Below are 26,107 nucleotides of genomic sequence, written 5' to 3' on the forward strand. Positions count from 1 at the left end.
TACATCTGTATTACAGAATTTTTTTTAAAATTTATCTTAGACCTTAAATTCAAGGAGGAAAATTGCTGGATACATATTTGGAATAAAGAGTTAGAAAAAGGGTTTTATTCTTAAGGTAATGCCTCTTGTTTACTTATGGTTTTAAATACTTATCACTTAATCTTCCTCTTCTGTCACATAACGACCATCTCTATGGTCAGACTGAAATTTTACAATAAGACTGCAGTATTATAAGTGTTATACCCAGGAAATTCGATGTTCAAAAATAAATTCCCTGTTCTAAAAGTCACATTTTCAAAAATAAATAAAACAAGAAAGTAACAAAGAAGTCTGGTATTAGTTACTTTTATTTATAGACCATTATCAATAATTACTTACATGAATGTTTGCTTTCAGCAATGATGTATTAAAATTTACCAGAGAAAAATGTCATCAGATGGAAATCAACAAATTATCATTAAGTATTAATGAGCTAACAATCAGTCAACATTTATAATATTTCAGGTTCCCATACATTACAATGTATTTGTGCGTTCTAAAAGAATGACTACAGTATGAAGTAAAATTCGACTGAATTTTACAAGTACAAGTAAAGGTAAGGTAAAAGGTCATCGTCTGTGTGTCAGAAGGAGGAGGAGGACGTGGCAGGTATTATGCCAGGTAACAAGACTGTGTCTGTCCATCTGTCTGTCAGTTATCACGCCTGTTTGTGTGCATTTGACTAAATCACAGGTGAATCACAGAGAACCGACACAAACTTTTAAATCACAGACACAGATTACCTGAATTAAAGGGTTGGTTTGCTCCCCTGTTCTCTACCAAGCTCAGGAGATTAAAATAAACACAGTGCAGGAAATCAGGATAGAAATCTCAGAACAATTACCTTTAGTTTTGCCACACCTATCTTTGGTATATTACATATATGTAGCTTCACTTCCTACTCTTTAATTCGTGAAGATTACAGATGTTTAACTATTTCAAGATTTTCTCTAAAATTTGTTTCAGGACAAACTAGCTCATGTTCAGGTGTTTGGTTGTCTGAAAGATTAATCATGAAGAATATTGCTGTCTTTTGCAAGATATTAAAAACCTTCAAAGGCCACACCGCGTTACTACAAAGCGTTTCAAAGAAACCTGCAAAGACTTCCTGCAGCCGGAGCATATTCTTCAACCATCTAGATGACTTCTTATGCAGAGACTAAAGAGCATTTGTTACCAGAGTTGTCAGCTAGGCACTTAAGCCCAGCTTCGTGTGGTTATTTGAACTTGACAATTGATATTTCAGACTTCGAGACAAAAAAATTACATGTGCCCCCTTTCATAAACATTAAGTTCTAGAATCTATGATCGAAATAAAATAGGGTTTAAATGAAATTTTTTGTCAATTCATTTTACTTTATTTTTATTTAAAGATTTGCAGTTGTAGTTTTATTGCAAATAAAACTGTTTAAGAACTATGTCCTATAAATGTAAATTTGCATAAATTGTCAATTACCTTTCTTTATCAACAATTTCTTCTTTTTATATTGATGTGCATGTAATTGTATGCTGATCATATGCACGTAAATCACATGGGTACTTAATCATGCAAAATTTATTATTCTTGTATTTCAAAAGCATAATTATGACAACCAACAAACCAAAATGTAAATGCTGCTTATTTATAGATCAAAAATTATTCTCTCTTCCATGTTCTCTTTTATAAACTTTACCTTTTCAAATGTGTGAAAATTAAATTTACACATTTTTAATTAATTCAAAGCATTATATTTTGACGTATTTAAATATTTTTAAAATAAATTGCACCACAATATTCTTATATATGCAATTATTACAAATATTCGAAATCACACGATTTAGTATGTTTTCCAAGTTTCCGAGGGAAAAAAATCGAAGTAAAAATTTGCTGGTCACAACGGACGTAAATGTTCATACGAGGTAAAAACTAATTTGAATCATCTGTGAGGGCGCAACACGTGCGATCCATTGTCCGCTTGGACATAAACGTCAGGACCCGTGATTTACGCCTTCAGGCCAAAGAGCCTGCTTCCTGGAACAGTCCCCCGGAAATCGAATGCACGGATTTTATTTCTTTTTTCTGAAAGGATAATTTCTTCAGTTCGGAAATAGACAGTTTTATGCTGCTTTCATTTCCACTTACCAGACGCAGAGATGGCGAAGTTTTAAAAGACTCAAAGCAGTGAAAGCGATCAAAGGGAGGCGATGCTACTTTCCTCTACACTATACCCGCAGGAGTTGTTTACCTTTTACTATATGCGCTATGTGAAAATTTAAATTGATCATAAGGAAAAGGAAAGAAGGGAAAGAAATATTTAATTTAGAGATAAGTATAGATCATAATGGCTCTTTATGATTTATGGAAATGCTGATAATGAAACTAATCAAAATCGGGCGATTTCCCACTGGCCAGAGAGAGGCCATCGATTTAAAGTCGTGCGGAAATTGTTCCGAGTGGTAAACGTGATAAAAGGTCACGAAGTACTCCGATATTTCCAAAGGTTTACACGATCCTTTGATCGCTCAAGTCCGCTCTAAGAATAGCTATAAATCAGATTAATGCGGATGATATGTTTAAACCAAACCTCCGTACAACGACGCGTACAAAAGTTCAAAATGTGGTCAAAGGGAGGCAACTCAGAAGACTTTTGATGATGTATCAATGTTCAAAAAATTCAGATATAGAATAATTAAATAAATTTAGGATATCCAGTAGAAATCCTTCCGATATGTGATTATTAAATTTCTAAATAACTTGATACACTTTAACCTTTTTAATATTAAGTCTTTTTCATAAGAAAAATCATCATTTCATTCATAACATTAGAATGTATATTTGACCTCTTGTTGAGTGCAGTTGAATGAACATCCAAACCACACTTTAGCGCTTTGAGTTTTAAGTGATACAGAGACAGGTAATAGAGTTCCCGGTTATCTCAGCATCAGCCGCCCTTTGAAGTGGGTATGAAAAATTAGATTGCTCTCACTGACCTGGTCATACTTAACCGTCACCAGGTATTCCTCGGTCTTTCCCCCTCACATATTTACTGTGAATGGTTTTAATATGCGGCTATTAATAGACAAAGTCAAAAATTGTATTTGGCGTTTAAAATGTTTAGTTCAAAATGATTTTTTTTTCGTATCTTCATTTTGAAGGATTATAACAAAGGTGAGTAGAAATTAATAAAATCTGGGTGCTTCCTGAAAAATTTAGAAAGTCATAATTTTTTTTGAAAAATTTCAATTAACATCTTTTCATTGCTACTAAAAGATATTCCTGAATTTTTCATGTATTTATTCATCCTGAATTTTAATACTAGTACTTATTTATTTATTATTATTAAATTGTTTAATCTGTTTACTTTTATCCTTTTTGTTTGTTTATTTGTTTGTTTGAAGTTATTTCTGTTTTCTTTTGATCCAGTTTAAGACTGTAAAACACATATATCAACGATTGGAAAGATGATTAAATTTTAATCACAGTTTTTACTGATTAAAAACTTGGATTACGAGACAATTTTATTGTTACTTTTTTAAGCATCATAAGTCGAATATCTGCATTTATTTAAGAAGTTGGATTGGTAATAATATTCCCGTTATCAAACATTTTGAATGCTGTAACACATTCTCTTAGCCCACTCAGCAGGCTACATATGTAAGCTATTAAAATGTTAGCGGTTACACTTCATCTTGTATATCTAAACTGTGCCTGTTGTCGACTTGTATTAAAGCAGAAATGAAAGAGCTCTTGAAAAAATACATCAATTGTAACCTAATGAAATCATATCCGAGATTCTGGAGCGAACGTGCAGGAACCGTCGGCAACTCAAGGTCGGGGGTTTTCTTTGTTTTTGTATGTATTTTCGGGTCACAGGACCAGTACCTTCTAAGGGACCAGTTAAGACGTCGCCAGACATCACCACAATTCCCTTCCGTTATAATGTTCAATAAAAATGATACGGTTTATATGGGCTACTTTACATTCCATGTTGTTCCTATTTATGGCAACGGTTCTAAGAAGTTGTCGAGTATGGTCCTGAAAAATTATATAATTTTTCTGTTTGATTCTAAGCAGGGCTGGAGGTCATTCTAACTTTAATTAAAAGGACACGTGATAAAATACCAATACTCTGATCCTGTTTCGCTTCCTAAAAATTACATTTTAATCCTTAAATATTCAAATTCCTAATACAGGCGTTTGGGGAAAAATCATATTCTGCTGTGTACAAAATTTCAATCATTATTCAAGAACGATGTTTCATGTATCTGCTATTTATAATCAAATCAATTCTTATCAAGTTTATTTTAACATTTTCATTTTATCATCTAAGCATAGAGCACAAACCCTATTACAATTTGTATATTAATTGAATGTGTAAATCTATGCAGATGAAGTTTTGTTTTTGTATTGTATATTAATTTTATTATTAATTTTGCCATGGAACATTTTGTTCAGATTATGGTAAAATACGAGCTCGTGTGTACATTTAATCAAAAAGCGAGTATTAAAACATTATAAATGCAGTGAGTTCCATCAACAGGTTAACTCAGACTTTACAATATGAACATACTTCAAATTTCATGTCAATTTGTCAGCAACATGCACATTTAGATTAAGTGATTGTGATGGTAATTTCAAATATTCTTTCATCTCCAGAGCCTCGCAATCAAAGGTTTGTACGACATATGTTCTTTCAGACTTTGTTTTTTATTAATTTTTTGGCACATTTCTTTTTTATTATAATTCCATTTCCTACCAGTATTAGTGATGCGGGGTCCTGTCAAACTGGTACTCATCAGAGCTATTTAATACGAAAACTGGGTCTCAGATCAGTTTATAAATAATTGTCCAATGGTTTGTTATTGAATCAATAAACCTGACTTTTGTCTACATTTCTGATTTAATCTCTAGTTTTCATATACATATCAAAAAATAGCAAGAGTAAAAATTGCTTTTAGTGACCTATTATGTGTAAAATAATCCTAATAACAAGAATAGGAATATTCAACCCTATATCCTACAGAGTCAGGATAAGATTATAGTTTGTCTATATATTATAGATATAGATGGACGTGTTTTTACCAGAGCAAAAATAACGTGTAAAGTTGACAACAGCCGTTATTGATTTAAGTATGAGGGATGGGATTCCCGACAACATAATCGTGAGATTCCAGTTTTTTATTAATTTCCCTCTTTACTTTTTTAAGCGGTAACAATCCATCAGCTGTGGAAGTGATTACAAACTAATGGTTATTGGTAATTAAAAGAAGTTGATCTATAAGCTTCTGTGTTTGCTCTCTGTAGTGGTGTACAGAGCTTTTATTCTTCTTTGCCAAGAGTTGCGCCGATAGGAAGAGTGGTAAAAGTAAAAATGTTTGGCGAGAAGGAACAAATCTCCTTGTTATTGTTCTAATTACTTTTATTTTAGAACTGAGAGGCTGTACGTGCAAATGAATTTATTGGAGGAGGGGGGGGGGCAAACGATAAAAGCATTCAAAAATATGTCCGCCGTATGAAAATAACATTGGTAACAAAATTACCATTATTATAATAACAATACGATTTTTGTTGCTATCCATGATGACTGTAAAAATCCAATCATTTTTTATTCATTGTTTATATGACTACATATCATTTAAAGTTACTTCAACGCGCATCATAGGCATCATGATTTTTGTGATCTGCTTCGGCCGATCACAGTTGATTCCCTATGAGGCAGCCGGCAAATATAACTATTTGCGTTCACATTACGCGACGGACTACAGAATCTTTGGTTACTCTATACATATATAAGGGTTCCTGTAATCCTTTCGTATAATATTTATTGTGTTTAAATCACTGAAAAGATTTTTTTCAAAACATTTTCTTTGTGATATATATGTTTCATGCTATACAGCTTTATGAAACAAATCTCTCAATGTTCGCAAGAATTTCTTTACTCACTGGTTCCCTGACATTGTTTAACGGGCTCCCTGGCAAATCAGTGAAGATGTCTCAGGGACAACATTTAAAACGAACTTGAATTTCATAGTGGCAGGAAATGGAATCAAGAGCAGAGAACCAGTGCTAGCTATATAATCTGATAACAGTTTTTTACTAAAGAGAAAAATCAATTCATATATGAATGTCACTGCAGAGACTTAAATACCAACAGCAATGTTATTTATATCCATAGTTACCGGAAATATTGATTTGGTCATGATGTTGCAGACTTTCGAAAAATTTAATTTTCTGTGCAAAATCTTGAAGTACGTTACTACATTAAAAAGAGGTGAGAAGTTACTCTTGTCGATCATTTCCTTTAAAAGGAATACTTGTTTCTTTCCATTATCCACGTTTTGTACAAACGTGTGCTAGTTACTAAAGGTATATGTATTTCTCTATTCCCAAGGACATGATCCTGTATAAGAAGTATCATGGATCAGCGGCTGTTTCCTCTATATCAGGTGGTACTTCAACTTACACATAAGAAGCTTCAGAAATTTAATCATAACAGTGACGTCGTGAAAGCCATTTCAGCGTTTATACCTATTATTATTGTCTTAAAAGCACATTTAAGACCCCAAAACGCTATACAGATAATGTAATATAATGTTAATTTTGTATTAAAATTACAAATTAATATTGTAGCTTAAACATTTAAATACTGTTATGATTGTACTTAGTAAAAAAAATGTTGAAATCCAATTAATAACTGCTGAAATGGCGTTGCTTATATATATAGTCTACAAGATTTATTTCCGTTTTATCTTCGACACATTTGTTCAAAATGTACGTATTAATCCTTTAATGATATGAACTTTGTTTCATTTATTTCCGACGAATGCAACATTGAATGCTTCTTCGACGAAAATGAAGATTTTGAACTATGATTGAACGTACATTAGTTTACAGTTACATGTACGTAGATATAGTAACTGCAAGACAAACCTACGGACATTTGATGTTAGTTGACCCAGACTGAAAGAATTTGGAATCTGTTTGTTTTCAGTAATGACATAATTATTTAGAACCTAAAGAAGCGCCTTTTGTCTCAGCGTTTTGCAAAATGTTAAGTTATACATAAACATGTACATTTATTTTGACTATTGAGATAGCAGTTTTATGGACCAGATTGGTTTGGTTTTGTTATTTAACATCAATTGCATCTATCTCTTTAGCGTAAACACTACACATCCTGTTCTTGAAGTGTTGTAGTATCTTTCCTTATATCTTAAGATATCTTACATTTATATTTTATAGTTTGACATCAAGAAAAAACAGACTAAAATCAGATAAGTCTATCTGTAACCACTTACATTAAAACTGGCTTACAGTTTGTAGTCATCTTCAAACAATTCTACACATTTATGAACTTAATCTTTAATTTACCTGTAAATACTGTAATACAGCTATCAATTCTTTCACGACCTTAAAAACTGTCTTAAACTCATTAGGCATGTAACAAAAAAATTACCTACGTATTTCAAATAACTGTCTTCCCCACCCCCCTTTCTTGAGGGGGGGGGGCGTCTTTTATTAATTTTTATTCTAAGGTTGAAAATGATTACATAACAAATTATTTGTCATGTAATCATTTTCAACTTTAGATTGAAAATTGATAAAAGACACATGTACAAACAATGTAAATCGTTTTATGCTTGAATTCAACTATAGCAAAAGACAAAAATAGCATGTTACTTACGTCTGGTGTAACCCTATAAAAGCAATAAAGCTAGAAGTCTTATATTTTTGTACAATCAGAAGGAAATATTTCTCACACCAATGCAAAGTTGAATCAAACTCTATGCATTAATACTCACTAGTGCAGTCAATTTAGCGAAAATATAGGCCAAACATCAAAATAATTGCAACAAAAATTATTTTGTGATAAATGAAATCAACTTGAACATAATGTAAACAATAAAATAATCTAAGAAATTATTTAATTACCAATGAGAACTACCATAAAGAAAGCGACACCTCTGTAAATTTATCTAATGAAAAGAAAAGTTCCTTTTTAAAGTGAGTGTAATCTTTGATACAGTGTAACAGATCGTTATTTTACTAGATAATATAAATACTTTTACTTTCATAGGTATTGTTTTATTTCGGAAATAGGTAGCATTTTTGAGAGGATAGTGTATGCAGTGTTTAGAAGAAAAAAAACATATTAAATTCCCCTATAGATTGATTTAGTATGCATTGATCATTTCATTAAGTGCATAAATACTAAATATAATGAGGAAAAACATCAATTAAGATTTACAGAGAAAATGTTACCTATGTTTTGATAACCTCTGCCCTAAACTTTATTTTAATGAGGCGAGGAAATGCAACACTTTGAAGTGACTCTAGACAATCGTGATCATTGATTTATTTTCTTTTTGCTTGGTTAAAAAAAAAATATTTGAATTTTAGGCACGTTTCTTTTTTTCTTTTTAAATTTCAAAAGACATAATTTTTTTTTAAATTTCATTAATGCATCAGCTTATAATTTAAACCTACTCAGTATTTCTAAAAGATGCAGTTTTGACCATGAAAAAAAACGAAATCCCTAACGCTAGTCATTGTCAATACATGAATTACGTAACGTAATGGTCTGTTGATATTTCACCAGTTAGTGAATGTACACAAGTGTCCCCTTTGTTTAATCAGGCATTGTCCTGTTCCCCTGCTACTGTACACTGTTAATAACACACATGGTTTCCTGTTGTGTACAACATCGGCATGCGATTCTTCACTTCTCACGTTATTCTTTTATATTGATTTTTTAAAATTTCTTTGATAAACAGTTTTTTTGGTCAGAATTGCTAATTCCTGAAATAGAACGAAATCTGATTTTTAAAAAGATTCCAAAATACATAGTCAAAATTTAACTGTATTTATAATTTTGAAAGTTTAATGCATTAAATTTTGCATGTAAGTAGATACATATATATGGTTCAATAAAAGTTAATTAAATACGTTAAAGAATGATGATAGTTTATAAGGGCAACGTGTTGTCTTGCATGTCATTTCATATGAGAAAGACCGTACAAAAGGCATAAATAACATTATATCTCTGTACATGGATATACTATCGTTAGAATTCAACATTTTACATAATCGCAGATATTCGATAACAACAATGAAATTAAATTTAAAATACATGTAAGATAAGTAGAAAGATTCTCTTTAATAAAAGTAGCTTTGGGACAGCCTATGTTCAAGATTATTGAAAACTAGAAGAAAAACTAATTAATTCCTATAATTAGCTGTCAGTTCGGAATCCTCCAACGTTACTCAACTGAAGTAAAACATACATACTAATACATGTAAATCCTAGACATTACATTTTTATGGTGTGTATGGTGGTAAGATGGGATTTTGTACCAGAAACCTACATCTTTTAAACTAAAGATATACCATGCATGACAGCTTAAACTTAACCGTATCAAGAAATACTAGTCTACATGTACTGATGTTATTTCGTTCGATGGGTTTTTTTTACCATCAAGAAACCTTAATTTTATGTACTGAAAAATACGTAACACCTTACACAAAAAGCAAAAATCTTAAACGCGAAGTTCTTTTTAATCTATCCTTAAATTCCAATGAAAACTTGTGTTAATAAAATTATAGATATTGATCGCAATTTTGGGTTTTAGTGAGAGAAAAAAAAACGCGTTATTCTGTCAATTTACTTGCAATGAGACCGGAAACGTTTAAAATAATTATAGCTCTGAAGTACCTGACTTAAGCATCTTATACAGTATTATAATGGCTTTGACTCTGAGTATAGCGGCTAAGAACGCGCAAGAATTTTGAAAAACATTTTTGACTAAATCATGATTTTTTAATATAAATTAAGATTTATAAGAATAATCCTGTTGAAAACTATTAATTTTATTTAAAAAAAAAACAAAAAAAACAGCATATATATGCATATATGACAACAGAAAACATTATGAATACATTGCAATGCTTAATTCAATTTCAGCACAAGTATTATTTAATTTGGTATGGAATGAGATCGCATTTAAGTTAGATTCTTGGATTGGGGGTTTTAGAGAATTTTTTTTTGGGGGGGGGGGGCTATTTTACTCCATGGGACAAAAACTATATTCTGTATATTAGACAAGGGACCAGACCAAAATCCCCCATACTACATCTTGACGTGTGCATGGTACCAGACATGATCTAGTGTTGTTCTGCATTCCACAAGGATAGGGACTGGGTAAGATAATGGGACTAAACTAAATAAGCCCAAAACAGAATAAGACAAGGGATTAACCTTTAAGCTCCAAACTAAATGAAACATGGAAATGAACTATAAGCTCCAAACGGAGCTTGTTTTTATATTTAAAGGAGTATAGATGTTCTACGAGAAATATAGGCATTGGTAAGCTTGCGCAATTGTCTTTCGTCCGATGAATTTCTATTGTTTTAATTTTCTAAAATTCCTAGCCGGACATTCTCTCGCAGACATATGATTTACTTTTATGATTAAGACAAAATTCATGCAAAAATTTATGTTGGGAAGGGTGGGGGGTTAGAGTATATATTTATCGAAAACTGAAAAATGTTATTCAGGGGTTTCATTTTATTCTCGCTTCCTGTGTATTTTCTCGAAGAATGAGATAAGGAACTTTGCTACATTTACTTTAAACTCTATTTTTCTCCAAGAAAAGCACCAGGAGAGGAAGAGGTGCACCATGCAGAACACGCATCGAAGACAACTTATAATTGATATGGATCTAGCTTGGAGAACTACATGTAAATGATACTTTTCCTGTACTTGATTCCACAACCTGCTTCTCAAACAGAATAGAACCTCTTCACATATGTTCTCGGACAACTCCCCTTTCAGAGAACGCACTTTCACTATGCCCAATTAAAACAGCATATTTCCTCTTTTTTCTTTCTTTTTGTACTAATTACGATTCATTTCCACGTGAAAGATTCCTGCAAAATTGCTTTTATTGTTTTCTACATCTAAATTAATAATATACATGTAAATATAAAAGTTGAGAAAATTCAGAATGTCGCACAAATCAAACTAATATCAAATTAAATTAATATTAAACCACTAATACTGCTTTCCCATATTCATTTAAAGTTGTTACTGTAATGACGAAAAGTTTAACTTCAGTGACGTTTCACTTTCCTTAAATTTTTGGCAAGTGATATGGGAATAAAATCAGCTGGCTTACAAAGTTTTGTTATATACACGTTATAAATAAAATACGGTGATAATTAAATCATGGAGGTTGCATGGTTGGTTGTTTCATTGCTTTACATAGTACGCAGGGGAAGGGGGGGGGGGGTGTATATAATATTGCATTTATATTGAAAAATTTTCTTATCAATACGGAAAATATCTATTTATAATTATCGAAAACTTAATATAGTATCCGGGACAATATATAGCATTTCCGAAATTAATCTTTCTTTAATACTTCTTCCGTTACCAGATTGTACTCGTTCCTCTCTCTGTAAAACGAGGAGGTGAAAAAGGATTTTGAGGAGAATATTTTATTGAATAATAGTTTAATTATTTAATAATCAAGCATTACTTTAATAAAAAACCCATGTATTTACAGTCGATTAATAACTGGAATAAAAAACCTATTTATCAGTTTCTGCCGAGTACTTATAGCTTAAAGTGGAATGCTGGTATGAAACGGCTCCTGATACTTTAGTCACTCTATTTCTGCATTCTAATGCCAACTTTTTCTACCGCACTAATTAGGCCTCAATTTTCATACTTAAACCAAATACCCTCCGGCTTTATGTTGTCGTATGATATTGAAACCCTCTCATGTTATTGTACCGAAAACATTTTCTACCGAATATTAGTTTGTTAACAACTTAGTCTTCCCCCACCCCACCCCCTCTCACAATTTAAGAAATCTTGAGTTTTGTGCAACAGCATTTTCCTCTTTTTTTCTTTCTTTATTCTTTCAATATCAAATACTTTTAGCTCAAGCCAACTTTAAAATAATGTTTGTTTGCCCTCTCCCGACTCAGGATGAGAAATTTCAACATGCATCAATGCTGAATTTTCAAAATCTATTTTTGGAATGCATAAAAAAGATAATTGTTTCCGAGAGGTAAAAAAAGTTTTGAGTCGGGTCATTTTTAGCCAGTCGGTCGGGAGAGGGCAACCAAACAATTTTTTAAAGATGGCCTCACCTGAGTCGAAGGCTCAAGTGAGCTTTCTGATCACATTTTGTCCGTCTGTCTGTCCATATGTCTCTCCGTCTGTAAACTTTTCCCATTTACGACTTGTTTTCAAAAGTCAGTGGGTCAATTTCAACAAAACTTGCCACAACGTATCCTTGGGTAAAGGGGATTCAAGTTTGTCCAAAGTAAGGCCAAGCCTTCTTTCAAGAGGGCATAATTACGAATCAGTCAAAAATTAATGACATCTTTCAAAAATCTTCTTCTCAAAAACCACAGGGTCTAAAGATATGTAACTTATGTGGAAGCATTCTCAGGTAGATTCAAGTTTGTTCAAATCAATTTAGACCCTTAGGGGTCGGGTGGGGCCACAATGGCCGATCAAAGTTTTATATATATAGGAAAAAATCGTTAAAAATCTTTTTCTCAAGAATAGCAAAGCCTTGATTGGCCATATTTATATGGAAGCATCCTTATCATGACCCCCGGGGTAGGAAGGGTCCACAAAGGGCAATCAAAGTTTTACAAAGGAATACGTAGGAAAAATCTTTTAAAATCTTCTCAAGAACAGCAAAGTCATGATTGCATGGTCATATTTACATGGAAGGATTCAGTAGTGAAGTTAAAGTTTGTTCACAAATAATGACACCTGGGGATAGGGAAGGGCCATAATGGGCCATCAAAGTTATACAAAGGAATATATATCATATTTTATATATATATATATATATATATATATATATATATATATATATATATATATATATATATATATATATATATATATATATATATATATATATATATATATATATATATATATAGGACAAATAATTAAAAATTTTCTTTTCAAGAAAAGCCATGACCAGTCGTATCAATTCAGAAGCTTTCTCAGGTAGTGTAGAAATAAGTTTTTTCAAATCATGACCCCCGGAAGTAGGGAGGGGCCACAATAAGCAATCAAAGTTTTACAGAGGATTTTATAGAAAAAATCTTCCCTTTCAAGAACAGCAAAGTCATGATTAGTTAAATTTATATGGAAGCATCCTCGGGTAGACTAGTGTAGATTCAAATGTTCAGAACACTCCCCCTTTTGTATTTAAACTTTTCAATACTAAACTGATTTCTGCTTTTTCCTGGCGAAAGTGCTCAGGTGAGCGATGCCGTTCATGGGCCTCTTGTTTTGTGGCTAACTCCAATTGCTACGGGTCTGTTACAACCCTTGAAGAAAATTTTGCTGTCGGGCGCCCAGAATTGCTGGTGGAGGCTGCAAATTAGGATTGTTCTCGGTGCTTATTGCCAATGAGCAAATCGGGATATTTTTCATACCACCATCTACAGCGACACGGGTCATCGGTTTATAAATCGCTTCATCCGAAGGACCGATATGCATGCCGTCCCGCAGTAGGAAGTGCAGTATAACGAGATTTTTTGGCAGCCATCTAATTTTGGCATTATAAGCGACGGTTGTGTTATCACTAAAAATAAATGTTGCTAATAATTTAAAAACAAATATTGCTCAAGAAAATAGAGAGAACTTCCACCACAATCGCTGAAATTAAATAAGCTGCGTAAAAAATAAACACCCTTTTGAAGGAAAATATCGTTTACTTTGCACGTCGCTAAAATAACCCGTTATACGGTTAAAGTTTCATATTTGTCATTGCAATTACGTTTAATTTCCCTTCGCCCACAATTCCTGTACCTTAAACCAGTATGAGCCGTAGTTTGAGAATTCTATATTATAATTTGTTTTATCATAATAATTCTGCATGTAACTTTAATCTTTATGACCAATAAAACGAAAAATAAGCGATAAATTTAATAAAACATATCGGCTTAGAAGAATGCATTGTATAAAAATTTCAAATTTGTACAGGACCACAATAATGAAATTTTGCTTCAAAGGCCCAAAGACCATAAGCTGAGAAGTGAGAACAGACTTCAAAATTTTAAATCGATATAACTTTCGAAATAATTTTGAGTATAAAATAAAATTTTAATCATATGTGTGAATTAGGGATGTCAACGAATAGTCGACTATTCGACCATCATTCGAATGGACCGACGATCGAATAACGAAACGACATTCGAATAAATAAATTCAATAAAAGAGTGATAAAGAGTTGGAATTCTCATCCTAAAATTGAGAAACCGTCTTCCCTCAGACACAGTCGATAAGATAATTTTCCTCATTAAAAACTGCTGACTTTTTAAGTCCATGTGAACATCTGTGTGTAACATTTTATGTAACTTTTTAATCAATTTAAAAAAGGGGGGATTTGGGATTAAATATGTGATGTACCAGTGAAGTTTGAAATAAAATTTTAGTTTCCGAAAAAGTCGTTCGAATAATGCAATCGAATATTCGACTAAAGAAAATAAATATTTTGACATCCCTAGTATGAATTGAAGTGTTGTGCATAATTGCAGATTTTAAAGCTAATACGTTAAATGAACTTAAGATATTAAAAATCTTTTCTTTTTTTTTTTACTTATGTCTCTTCTCAGTTTATGGTCTTGGGGTCATAGCTTCCAAGGCAAATATTAACAAGAGAAGCTTGTAAACTTCATTTTTTTCTATTGATTGAATATATATAAAATTACAATTTTAAGAGAAAAAATTTCAGCTCGTTTTGCTTTAAACAAAATGATATTTTTGCATAAATGACTTGTACCCAAGATATACTGTCGCAAGTTTCTGAGATTTATTTTTTTCAAAACAATGAAAAAAATAATAGTACTGTTTAACCACAGCAATTGCTCCTGTAACATTTTTTTACCCAATACTCTGCTCGACGACTGGAAAATTCATATGTACTAGGATAGAGAGCAATTTTTAAAGATGAGTGGGTTTAAAAATTCAATTCCAATGTCTAAATATATCAGTGAGTAAATAAAATTAGTTTATGTTTTACTTTATATAAAAACATTACGATATTTTTCCAATGTAATTTTAGAAACATATTTTAGCCAATCAAAATCCAGGAACATATTCCGCCCAGAGTTTAGTACATTACACTATATGGCGTAAGACGAATTTTCCCGTTGGCGAGCAGAGTTTTGACGATGTTTATGTAGATAAAGGAAAACAAGTTGCTGTCCTTTAAAAAGAACTACAATACGTGGACCATATAGGCCTGTGTTTCTAACAGAAATCTAAAATAAATTGTGGGTTGTAATGAAAATATGTGTTATGAAAAAAGATTTCTTTTATCTTGAAACATGTAAATTTTTCATCATAAATCAAAATAACGTTATAGTGTAATTACAAAAAAATGTCAAAATGAATGATAGAAGAAGGTCCTGGATATCAATATTATTGTATATTGTATGTTGTCTTGACCATTTAAATGGGTCATACATTTACATGTATACTTCAACTGTATTGCTCGAGCTCAGATTTTTAAAAAAAATGTCTAGTTATAGCAGTATTTTTCTCCTTGAAAGAGAAGACATCTCTGTTGAAGTTAAGATATGATGCCAGGCCTGTAGAACCATAGAACCCGGAGGGCGGGGATAACCCCCTCCTTCCCAATCATTTTGCCCAATATAATACTTTACTATAGAAAACAAAATTTAAGGTAATTTACAGGCGTGCCCCTCATTATTGTTTTTGCCAGTATAAATTATACATTAGAAATCTAAGCTCACTTACTGCCGTACCCCCTCAAGAAACGCCCTTTTTTCTTTGTAAGAATTTGTTAGGTCCTCCCTCCTCCCTCAACTGAAATTGCGTCCTATGAACCTGGATGTACAAAACTGATGCCGGCGAAGACTGTTCTATCATTTAAATCCCAGCCGTTGAATTAAGTTTTTAATTCATGCTATAAAGCCATCTAAATTCTTCCTCCTTTTTAAAATGCTTGTACAATAGAAATCCTCGATCTTTCCATATACATTACATTAGTAAAATATGTTTTGTTTACGTATAAGAATATATTATAAAGGAGTAGATTCGGATCTTGGATGAGCACTAATGAATTAATAATATGATGTACAGATTTTAAGCGAGGTTTGTCAATGATTGGTGAGTTCAAATTCGAAGAGGGCGAATTGTCCTAAGGGCATGTTATCCTAGGGGCAAAATGTCTAGCATTCTCGCGGATGCGTAACCCATGACATCCGGTTTAACCCCGCTTATATGTATTTTCTGTGTGGACCTCAAGATCCACGCAATAAAGACAAGCATGCCATATATTGTTTTATAGATGAATTATCGTAGAAGACAATGGTAATTAACAGTTTGCCAGTGCATTTTCTCTGAAAGTGTAAATCACTGCGATTCTGGGGAAGGGGTACTCTGTGTAATTCGGAGTTAGATATCTTTTGTTATTATTACATTATACTATGGGTTAAAAGGTTTATTACAGAAATAAGTGCCTGTGTGTTTAACCTGTCTTCATAATATATATGTAATCGTTTTCTCTTCTAATTCTTAAGTTGAGTTTTATTATCCAGTTGAAGTATAATACATGTGTAAATGTATATGACCGAGAATTTATGATATTCTATCATGTTGTCTCCAGCACTGTCTGTTACATGCAGCACGAATTGATAGGATCTAATAATAAACATACCAACAAGAGATAGTGATACATGTGTAGGTTCGGGTAAAATTTTCTAGAAATGTTACAAAGAAATTAGACTGAAGTCAGAGACAACAGAGTAAGAAATTGCACCATTTCTACACTTTAAATACCTAATCTGTGTGTGGGGATTAAGAGAACATGACTTTATTTTGCCTAAAAAGGCAAACCATTTAAGGAATTTCCAATATCCGTTAATTAGATTATCATCTTCCTCTCACCTCTGAATCTCGAACTTCCGGTGATAATTGCCCGTATGTAATGTCCTCTCCCCTTCCGGCGCTGTATTCCTGCGTGTTATAAAAAATTAAAATAATTCCAGAAACTTGTCATTTTTGCGTGATTGATCGTGAATTTTATCCAGAAGTTTGCCGTATCTAAAATGTTCTGGTCTTCTTTTTTAACTAAAACTCCTACATATTAAGTTATACAATTCCAAACTTCCATTAATAACCAGAAGAGAAGGAAGCGAATAATCATATAGATAAAAATCGAATGAATTCTTGGATACTAGTAAATATATTCAAAATTTCTTTCCCCTTTTCTCTAGAATGAAAGCCATGACAATTACATCAACTAAAAAAACGACTATGAGCTATGTACTTTGATGTAGGGGTTATCTGACTGATAGTTGAGTTTGACAGTTTCCGGGTTTGCCAAGATTTGGGGATTGTTTTTCTCGAATGTTTCTGCTTTGAGTGCAAATGAAATGCGAAATTTTCTTCTCATATGTCTCTGTACGACAGACCAAGGTCGGTAGTGAACAACAGGATTAAAATAACAGAATGTATCAAACAAAGAAAAAAAACATGCCACTACTTGATTATTAAACCAAATGAACAATGTACTGTTTTTAGTTGCACATTTCTATTACTATTACTTTATTCGATCTTTGATAGAATTCAAACTCTGAACAAAATCCCGCCTCTGATCAGGAAATTCACATTGATCGAAAGAAAACTTTAAAACACATTTTAATCATCTGACCAGCAGTACTAGTTAGCAATCGACTATGTAGTAAGTGAAAAAGATTTCTACCTCATAGTTTTAATTTTAAATCACAGATTGTTTCTATTTCCTTAGCCCAATTGGACTGCGAAAAGGAATATATTAGAGGACTGTGACACCAAGAAAGTTACCATCCTTCCAACTACTAGTATATACTTTCACTGACCACGAATTTGCCCATGTATGGACATAAAAGTATATGCAAGTATATTCGCGATAACTCCACACAAAAAATATCACGTATACGTAAAGCTTCATGATATTCATTGATATGTTTAATATCAAAAGTATGAGGGCTATTTGTAAATTACAGATACATTTACTTTTATCCCATAAAGGAAAAAGATAAATTCATGAAAGTTAGTCAACATTTCATCAGGAACAAATAAAACCAATATGCAAAATTTCTTTTTAATAGGACCATTGGATAAATACCAGTGAAATAATAAATTTCCATATGCCCATTGACCCGGAGGCGACCAGCATCGCTATGTCATTAATTTTAACGTCACGTTAGCCGTAGATTTTCTCTCATGTTGAAACGATCTGGAAGCGTTAACTCTTCTTATAAAATATATTCTAGAAATCAATCTCTCCTTTTTCTTAAACGATTCTTTAAAACCTAAATATGTGTTGTTGCCATCCCATTGTAAAATTATCATCATTTATATACCGTTATGAAAATAATTTATGATCTACGTATCATCAAACTTGCTATCAAACTTACTATCAGACTTGCCCAAAATTAAGTTATAATGAAATTGAAAAACTACATAATTTAAAATAATTTTCCCACTCACTACGGGTCCACTAGAACTTTGTAGGTAGTAGAAAACGTTGCTGATTTCGTGACTGCGCCGGGTAACACTGCCATAGACCCATTGATTTACCATTGAAAAGAAAAAAAATATTTTTGAAATATTTCTTGCTTTTATTTATTCTTAGTTAAACATATCTGCCATTTTCACCAAAAGACGTTCATTAGCACAGTGCCTCAATTTCCGAACAGCCATCGTACCTGCACAATCTTTGGGATATTGATGTTTCAAATGTTGGATTGTAAATTTGACAATCTAGGCACGCTCCGACTTTGACACACAAATGGGGTTTTCTATCTATCAGTGTCTACCGAATTTTTACATGACATTATTACAGCTTATATCTCACATTGGGCGTTCATTTGACAATATTTAAATATTCATAAGACAAAGTATAAAAATAATTTTCATGATTTATAGATAAATGAAATTATCAACCGACCTTATATATATCACAGCATATTTGACCGAATCTCTGTCACATCAATTAACATATTGCAAAAAGGTAATAATTTTTTTTTATAGATAAATTATTTACATTCATTTGACATTTCTTCCATTCAAATTATAGCACGGTTATATGATATAAATATATACATTTTCTCTGTAAAAGTTCCCGTGAAGTTATAATAAAGCACACTCTAGTCATTCCAATGACGATTTTAATAACATCATTCATCGACACTCCCTCTTAATTCTCGGAAACTGGAATCATTTTTTCTGCTAATTTGTGGTGAACCACAACAAGGAGTTAAAGTTGCTTTACATAATTCATGTGCGTTTAAAATTAATCAAAGTATTCGATTGACATTTATCAATTTGTATAAAGATAGGCCATGTTTAATTAAAATGTAAAAATGTATATCTTACACCTGTGCTAGTTCATTTCCTTGGGAGTCTAGTTCTCAATTTAAGATTTTTGTGATTATTTTGTGAAAACAGTGTTTTTAAATATGAGTCCAATATCTATTTTTGAAGAAATATGATAAAAAATTATTAAGATTACACAGTTTTATCAGGTACAGTATCGTCTTAAACATCTTAAACATACCAAATGTTTTCTAAATCTGAAATCTGTGGTTTCTAAAGTTACTGCAAGCTAAAAAAAAAAAAGGGGGGGGGGTGCAAATTCTCAAAAAATTCTGACAAGCAACAAAAAATTTCCGTCCAAATTCTGGAATTTGTCTGTGCTTACAGCAACAAAAAGTGTGTGGGGGGGGGAGGGGGACCACCATCTAAAGAAAAATTTACTATAGCAAAATACTATACTCCTCGCCTTCTACGGACCTGTACTGATTGGGCATAGGAACAGCTATATGTACATTGCAGACTAGTACCATTTTACACCCATCCCCAAGACATAGCGTCAAGGGTCACGAATTCCACCATAAATTTTGTTTAATGGAAATGTTCTTACCTGTCTCATGCAACCTCGCCAACCTTTTGCCCTTAAATACCCTCCGAAGTCCGAACACAAACTGTACAGTCAAAATGCTGCACACTTTTACTATCTTGTCATTCTAAGATATCGACATATAGGTAGAACCAGTGCTTTTAGCTGGTTTTTCTCTAACTCCAGTTCCTTCATTTTTTTAATTTTCAAATGACACGAGGTCTGCCATAAGAAAAACTTCCTAACGAGCACTGGTTATGGGACTTGTTTCTCCTATTCTAATAAACATGGCGCCTTCGAAAGAAGCTGTTTATCCTGTTAGTATTACAAAAATATACAAGAAAAAAGTTCAAAGAATTAAAAAAATTAAACTTCAATAGTAATTTTACGAACAACCTGCATTTTGTGCCACCATATAGGCATAAACTTGCAGATGTAGTCTCTGGAAAAGCAGCGTCGGTGCTTCTTAATGTGTTTAAAGAACAATTGCGCGGGAGTAATGGAACACAGTTGATAATGCGAGAAAATGGTTATTTAGTGTTCATGTACAAGTATATGGTTTTTTACAACCTGATGGTAAAAACATACTCTTAGTGTTAAAAGTGAAGGTGCAATCCCTAATAAATACAAATTTAAAATATACGAAATCCAATATTTTTAAATCGCAACATTAAAAAAACGATAACAAGGTCTCTATGATGGATTAGAGATCGGTCGGCCATCAGAAATAAAAATTCACATTTTGCTGTCTTTGGAAGATGTTTTTCACGGAGGAAAAGTGTCTATACACAGGGTTGTTTTTACATTTAAAAAACAAAACTAAAGGGAAAGCTTCTTTATAAAGTGTAGTTCATATTGTCCACATCATGACCTCCGGAGCTGGGATGGGGTCACATTAGGTGGTCAAAATTTTACATGTATGGAAGAAAATCTTAAAAAGTCTCTTCAAGAATAACAGGGCCATTTCTGCGAAAACAACTTTTTTCTTTGAGCGTATTCAAAATTTTACTGACGTGTAGATCATAAACTTACTAATAGAAATAATGAATTTATGCTATCTGTCATTTGATTTAGTCTTTTAGATGAATTTTGCACATATATACATACACATATATACATAATGTATCCGACGGGTGTATTAAAATGGTTGTAAACTTAAATAAAATGCATTAGGAAAGTATTTGATATCAAATCCTATGATATATTAAACCTAAGTTTAAAATACTGCTCTGAAAGGGAGTATATACATAATGAAAATTATAAGTGTACTTATTTTCTATTGCTTTGATTTCTTTGTCACTAAATTTTCAAACGCCATCTAAAGTACCGTCAACAATATCGCCAGCAAACAATAACATGTTAAAAAAAAAAAAAAAAAAAAAATCATAATTTTTTGTTTGATGTTTGATCGTACATGCTTTTTTGCCTTTGAATACTTCGAACATACAACTAAACAATTGGCAATTTCCGATAATTAAAATAAAATCCTTGAGTACAACAAAATGCTGTAAAAAATGTCTTAAATCGTGAGATAAAACTATTTAAGAAAAAAGAAATATTAAAATGGCGATAGAAAATTTCAGAAAATTTGGAAATTGACTAAGTTCGGTTGAAGAATTAAAAAACTTCCTCCAAAAAATACTGTTTATTTTTAAATATCCTCCTCCTACTTTCAAGTTTTTAATCTCTACATGTATTAAAATTCACTATAGAAAAGAAACTAGTGACAAAAATGAGGTTTTTTTAAAAATAGATTACCCTATTGATGAGGAGTCGTACTAGTCAGTAATGGAAACACATCTTCCAATTTAAAAAATCGCAAGAAATACTATTATAGAATAAGACTCATGCGCAGTATAAACGAAATGTTGATTCTTTCAAAAAATTCATGGACACATTCTAGTTTTGTTAAAACTTTAACGCAAATAACGAACTGAAACTCTTCATAATTCACAGTTCTATAATACGCCAGACTTCAAAATGCAAGTTCATTTTTGTTTTCTTTTATGTTGTGTTAGTATTTTCTGAATAATTTTGATATAATAATGTAGAATCTTTAGCACATCGTAGAATATATAGCTAATCTTACTACATTTTACTTTCTGTGTATGCACTTGCATTACATGAATTACTTGCGCTAAAACGCATCATACTTCTTGGATAGACAATTAATTTTGATAATGATACTTCCCTATGAATTATAATTCTACTGTACTGCACATCGATTCATAGCATTTTATGATCATTACTCGACAATACTTTGACACTTCTATCTTCAATCCAGAATTTATCATCCCAAGGACAGTTTAATGGACGATTTCTGACACTGGTCAAGTTTGGTCATGATGAAGACAAATCAGGTAGATATGGAAATAGCCCCACGTACTAACGGTCACCTAGCCAGGCTGCACTCCCTGCCCCCGACATTCCAAGGTAAACTTCTGGCTTTGATCTGCCTATCGGTAGAGTTACCAGTAGAGATGGAGTAGCGATCGTATTGCTCGGGGTCGGATTTCGCAGTCAGAAAACGTCCAACTGCCCATGTGTCCTGATAGATAAAATTAATGGCAATTTTCAAGGTTTGATGGCTGTTGTCTCTATTTTTTAGTTTTTGGGGGGCTTTCAGTACAGTTTACTATATATATATATATATATATATATATATATATATATATATATATATATATATATATATATATATATATATATATATATATATATATATATATGAATTTTTTTTATCTTAGCTATTTGCAAATTATCATTATTTTTTAAAAATACGATATGCAAGAAAATTTAGAAGTCAGTTTATATAGATTTTTAAAAAAAATGCTTAAAAATCAGGGGAAGGATATAAACACTTATGAGAAGAGAGACAACTCTTCCTTTTTTCAAAAGAAATGGAATTTTTGCAGTCAACATCACACGTGCTAAAATAAATAATAGATTATCTCTCCACATTAATCATGTCTACAGTTTCTAATACATGAGAAAGATTAATAAGATTAAGTAATTTATCAGGACATCATGTTGTGAAAATCTGGAACCCGAATCGCATTAAAATGTGGCAAGCGGTGCAAGAACTGGCGCAACTGTAAATTGTGTTCACTGTAAGCCTCGACTTTTGCACACGTGTCTGTGCAGTCAAACAGGATTAAACTCACAAAGAGTAAGTCAAGTTCCACCCCACTGTTTTCTTTAAATTTTCATTGTAGAGAAATTCATATTTTGCGCTGTCACTTGTTTAAATAATTTCGGACTTTAGCAAAAGATAGATTAATTCTCAATTGTTATTAATTTATTTTATTTATAAAATAATTCCGATTTCAGTTTGTAGAATTTTTTTTATGTAGGACGACAATTTCAATTTACACACACTTGTATTGTTTTAAAAACATTTTTATTTTATTTGAATATTGCTCGACTTCTCATTCAATGTATATTCCTCCCAGCAAATTCCCTGTGTTAACGGAACAAAAGTCGACCACCACGAAATAATCCAAACAAAGTTAAAAAGCAACACGCCCCGTTGTTGACCGATTCAATCCCATTATTATCCAATATCAAGATGAACAAAATGATCAATTGTCCAGATCTTTAAAGGGTCCGTCTTTCATCGTTGGACGTCAAATTGTTTCTTTTAGGCTCGACTTTCAAATTTGATAAGAAAAATAGACAACATCAAGGACGCCGAAAAACCTCCGGGATGGACACTATATTCATCATTCTAGCTGGAATTGACTCTGAAATGGAAATAATTTATTTTTTTCAAGTTTAACAAATTAGAGGTAAAATTCTTGTGAAGTGTCCCGGCTTATTTATACAGAGAAAGAAGGCTGTTCTAGGTCATAACGAACGTCTTCCGTGAGAAATAAGCTGAAAAGTAAAATAGAAGAAGTCGTAAATTTCTCACTGTTCGAAAAGAAGTCGGTCCAAATGGGCATTAAACACCCATTTTAACTATCCTTTTGTCTTTTAATGGACGATAAAGCTTCAGGGGTACTTTTATCCCTCACGTCCGATCACGGAAATTACAAAACCAGAGCCGGGGATTGGCCAGCGAGGGCTTTGTTTTCAGACTTTGCTGCGCGAAATCTCGGCCATTATGTTTCACGCAAACTCTTTGAAAATACTCATAATTCCAGTGTTTTCTTTATGAATTTGTCGGCTTTAAAGTCAGATGTTTAATTTACGATCACCTCTGACTCTTAGTTTCCAGGACAGAAGGTGCCATAAATTTAGGCGGAAGACAAGTGGAAAAACTGTGAATTCTTCGGTATTGAGGAAGACTTGCGAAAAAAATTCTTAACATTTTTCATTTGAAAATCTTTTGCAACAGAAATGCCAGCTATTTTTAAATGTGTCCTTTACTATTCAACAAATCTTAATAAAACTGGGAATCTCGTAAAACAGGAATAAAAATGTCGCAAGGCAGTTTTACTACTTCGATTCCTCCGCAGAATGTTTGTAATTATAAAAACCATAACATTTGTAAGCGGCTAGTTCTCGTATCGGAGTCTTAACCTCCTAAAACAAAAACGAAACAAAGTCTACATATAATAATTATCAAATCCATTTTTATTTATTTATTTCAGAAATGAAATCAGCAATTTTGATAAAGACACAGAAGTACTAAAATTTACGAGTGGGAAAAACCTCAGTTATTTACGATGTAATTTATTCCTTTAGTTAACCATAAGACAACAACCTGAATATGACGTTAATTTATTTTAATTTTAATTACTTCACTGTCATTTTCCCGCTTAAAGAATGCCCGAAAAGATAAATGATACTTTTAATTTACATTTCGCTTGATAAGATGACAGCTCGGTGTTTGGTTTGCCACATTTCTCTCTCTGAAATCCTAAGTCTTAATTTATCATTATAATGAGTTATGCAAATATGTTTACACATTCACAGAATTTTTGCCTTTTTAGCATTCTGCAATTTTCTTTCTTTTGTTTCATTTTTTTAGTTTAAAAAATATGTAAACTCTGTAAGAAGTGTATCTTTATCTCACCTATTCGTCTTTAATTTAATTTTCAAAAGTTTAATTTTTTTTAATTATTGGATTTGTTTATATAATATGTCAATGGAAGCACACGATTGGATGCATACCAGCAAGGTTATAACTAGTCATGTCTGTTCTATTTTAGTTTAGATGTCAAGCATTTTGAATAAATTGCGTTTTTCGTTATCTCACGTGTTGGAAAATTATTTTGCTAATTAATTTGAATACCCACAATTATATTCAGTTAAAACTGTATCCTTCTTATGAAAAGCTGCAATGATAGATATGAGACAAAGTTAAAGAAAAGAAATACATGATGCGGCTATGACCTGCTTTATTGTCGAGTTTATCTTGTTTTAATTTTTCCTCAGTATTCATAAAAAATCAGTTTTTTGTGTAAAATTAACAAAAACCTATAAAATAACCATATCTAACACTCAATGTTTTTATGAGATTTATTTATGACCTATAATCATTATTTCTTGTATGCTTTTTGCTAAATACTTGTTCTTAGTTGATAAATGTGCGCTGCAATAATATAGTGATCATTAGCATTAATATGCTTTTATCAGTGTCAAGGGGAATTACTCGTGTGAAAGAATGCGAAATGTAAACAAGACATGCACCGGTTTACAATGCACATAATGAACACTAGTGTTTTCCTGATTAATTACGTAATTAATCAAGTCCACGAAAAGTGGCCAATTCCTTCATTTAGTTTTACAATACATTTGATAATGAATAAATATTGCATGGCAGTGCTTTTGATTGGAAGAACAAAGAACAAGAACGATCCCCATGATTGTTCTCAGGGATTTTTTTTGCTTTGTATATTTCTGGCTAATGTCGTTGGAATTATCACATTTTTGTACATGTTTTCCATAAAAAACTAGAAACATGTTTGTAATAGACATTTCATTTTCTTAAATTGACTTTTAAGAAAATTAAGTAAAAAGGAAATTATCGCTTCATTTTTTCTCCTGAGTCAGTAAACTCAACCAATCCTTATTTTGGGTTCTGTAACAGACATTACCTAGATGTTCGATCTAGGTCAATCCTACTAAATTTATTATTTATTTATTTATTTTGTGTTATCTTATCTTATTTTATTTTATTGTATTGTAT

Source organism: Saccostrea echinata, unplaced genomic scaffold (genome assembly GCF_033153115.1).
Source record: "Saccostrea echinata isolate AGI-Se365-2 ecotype Australia unplaced genomic scaffold, CSIRO_AGI_Sech_v1 ptg000014l, whole genome shotgun sequence".
Taxonomy (NCBI): domain Eukaryota; kingdom Metazoa; phylum Mollusca; class Bivalvia; order Ostreida; family Ostreidae; genus Saccostrea; species Saccostrea echinata.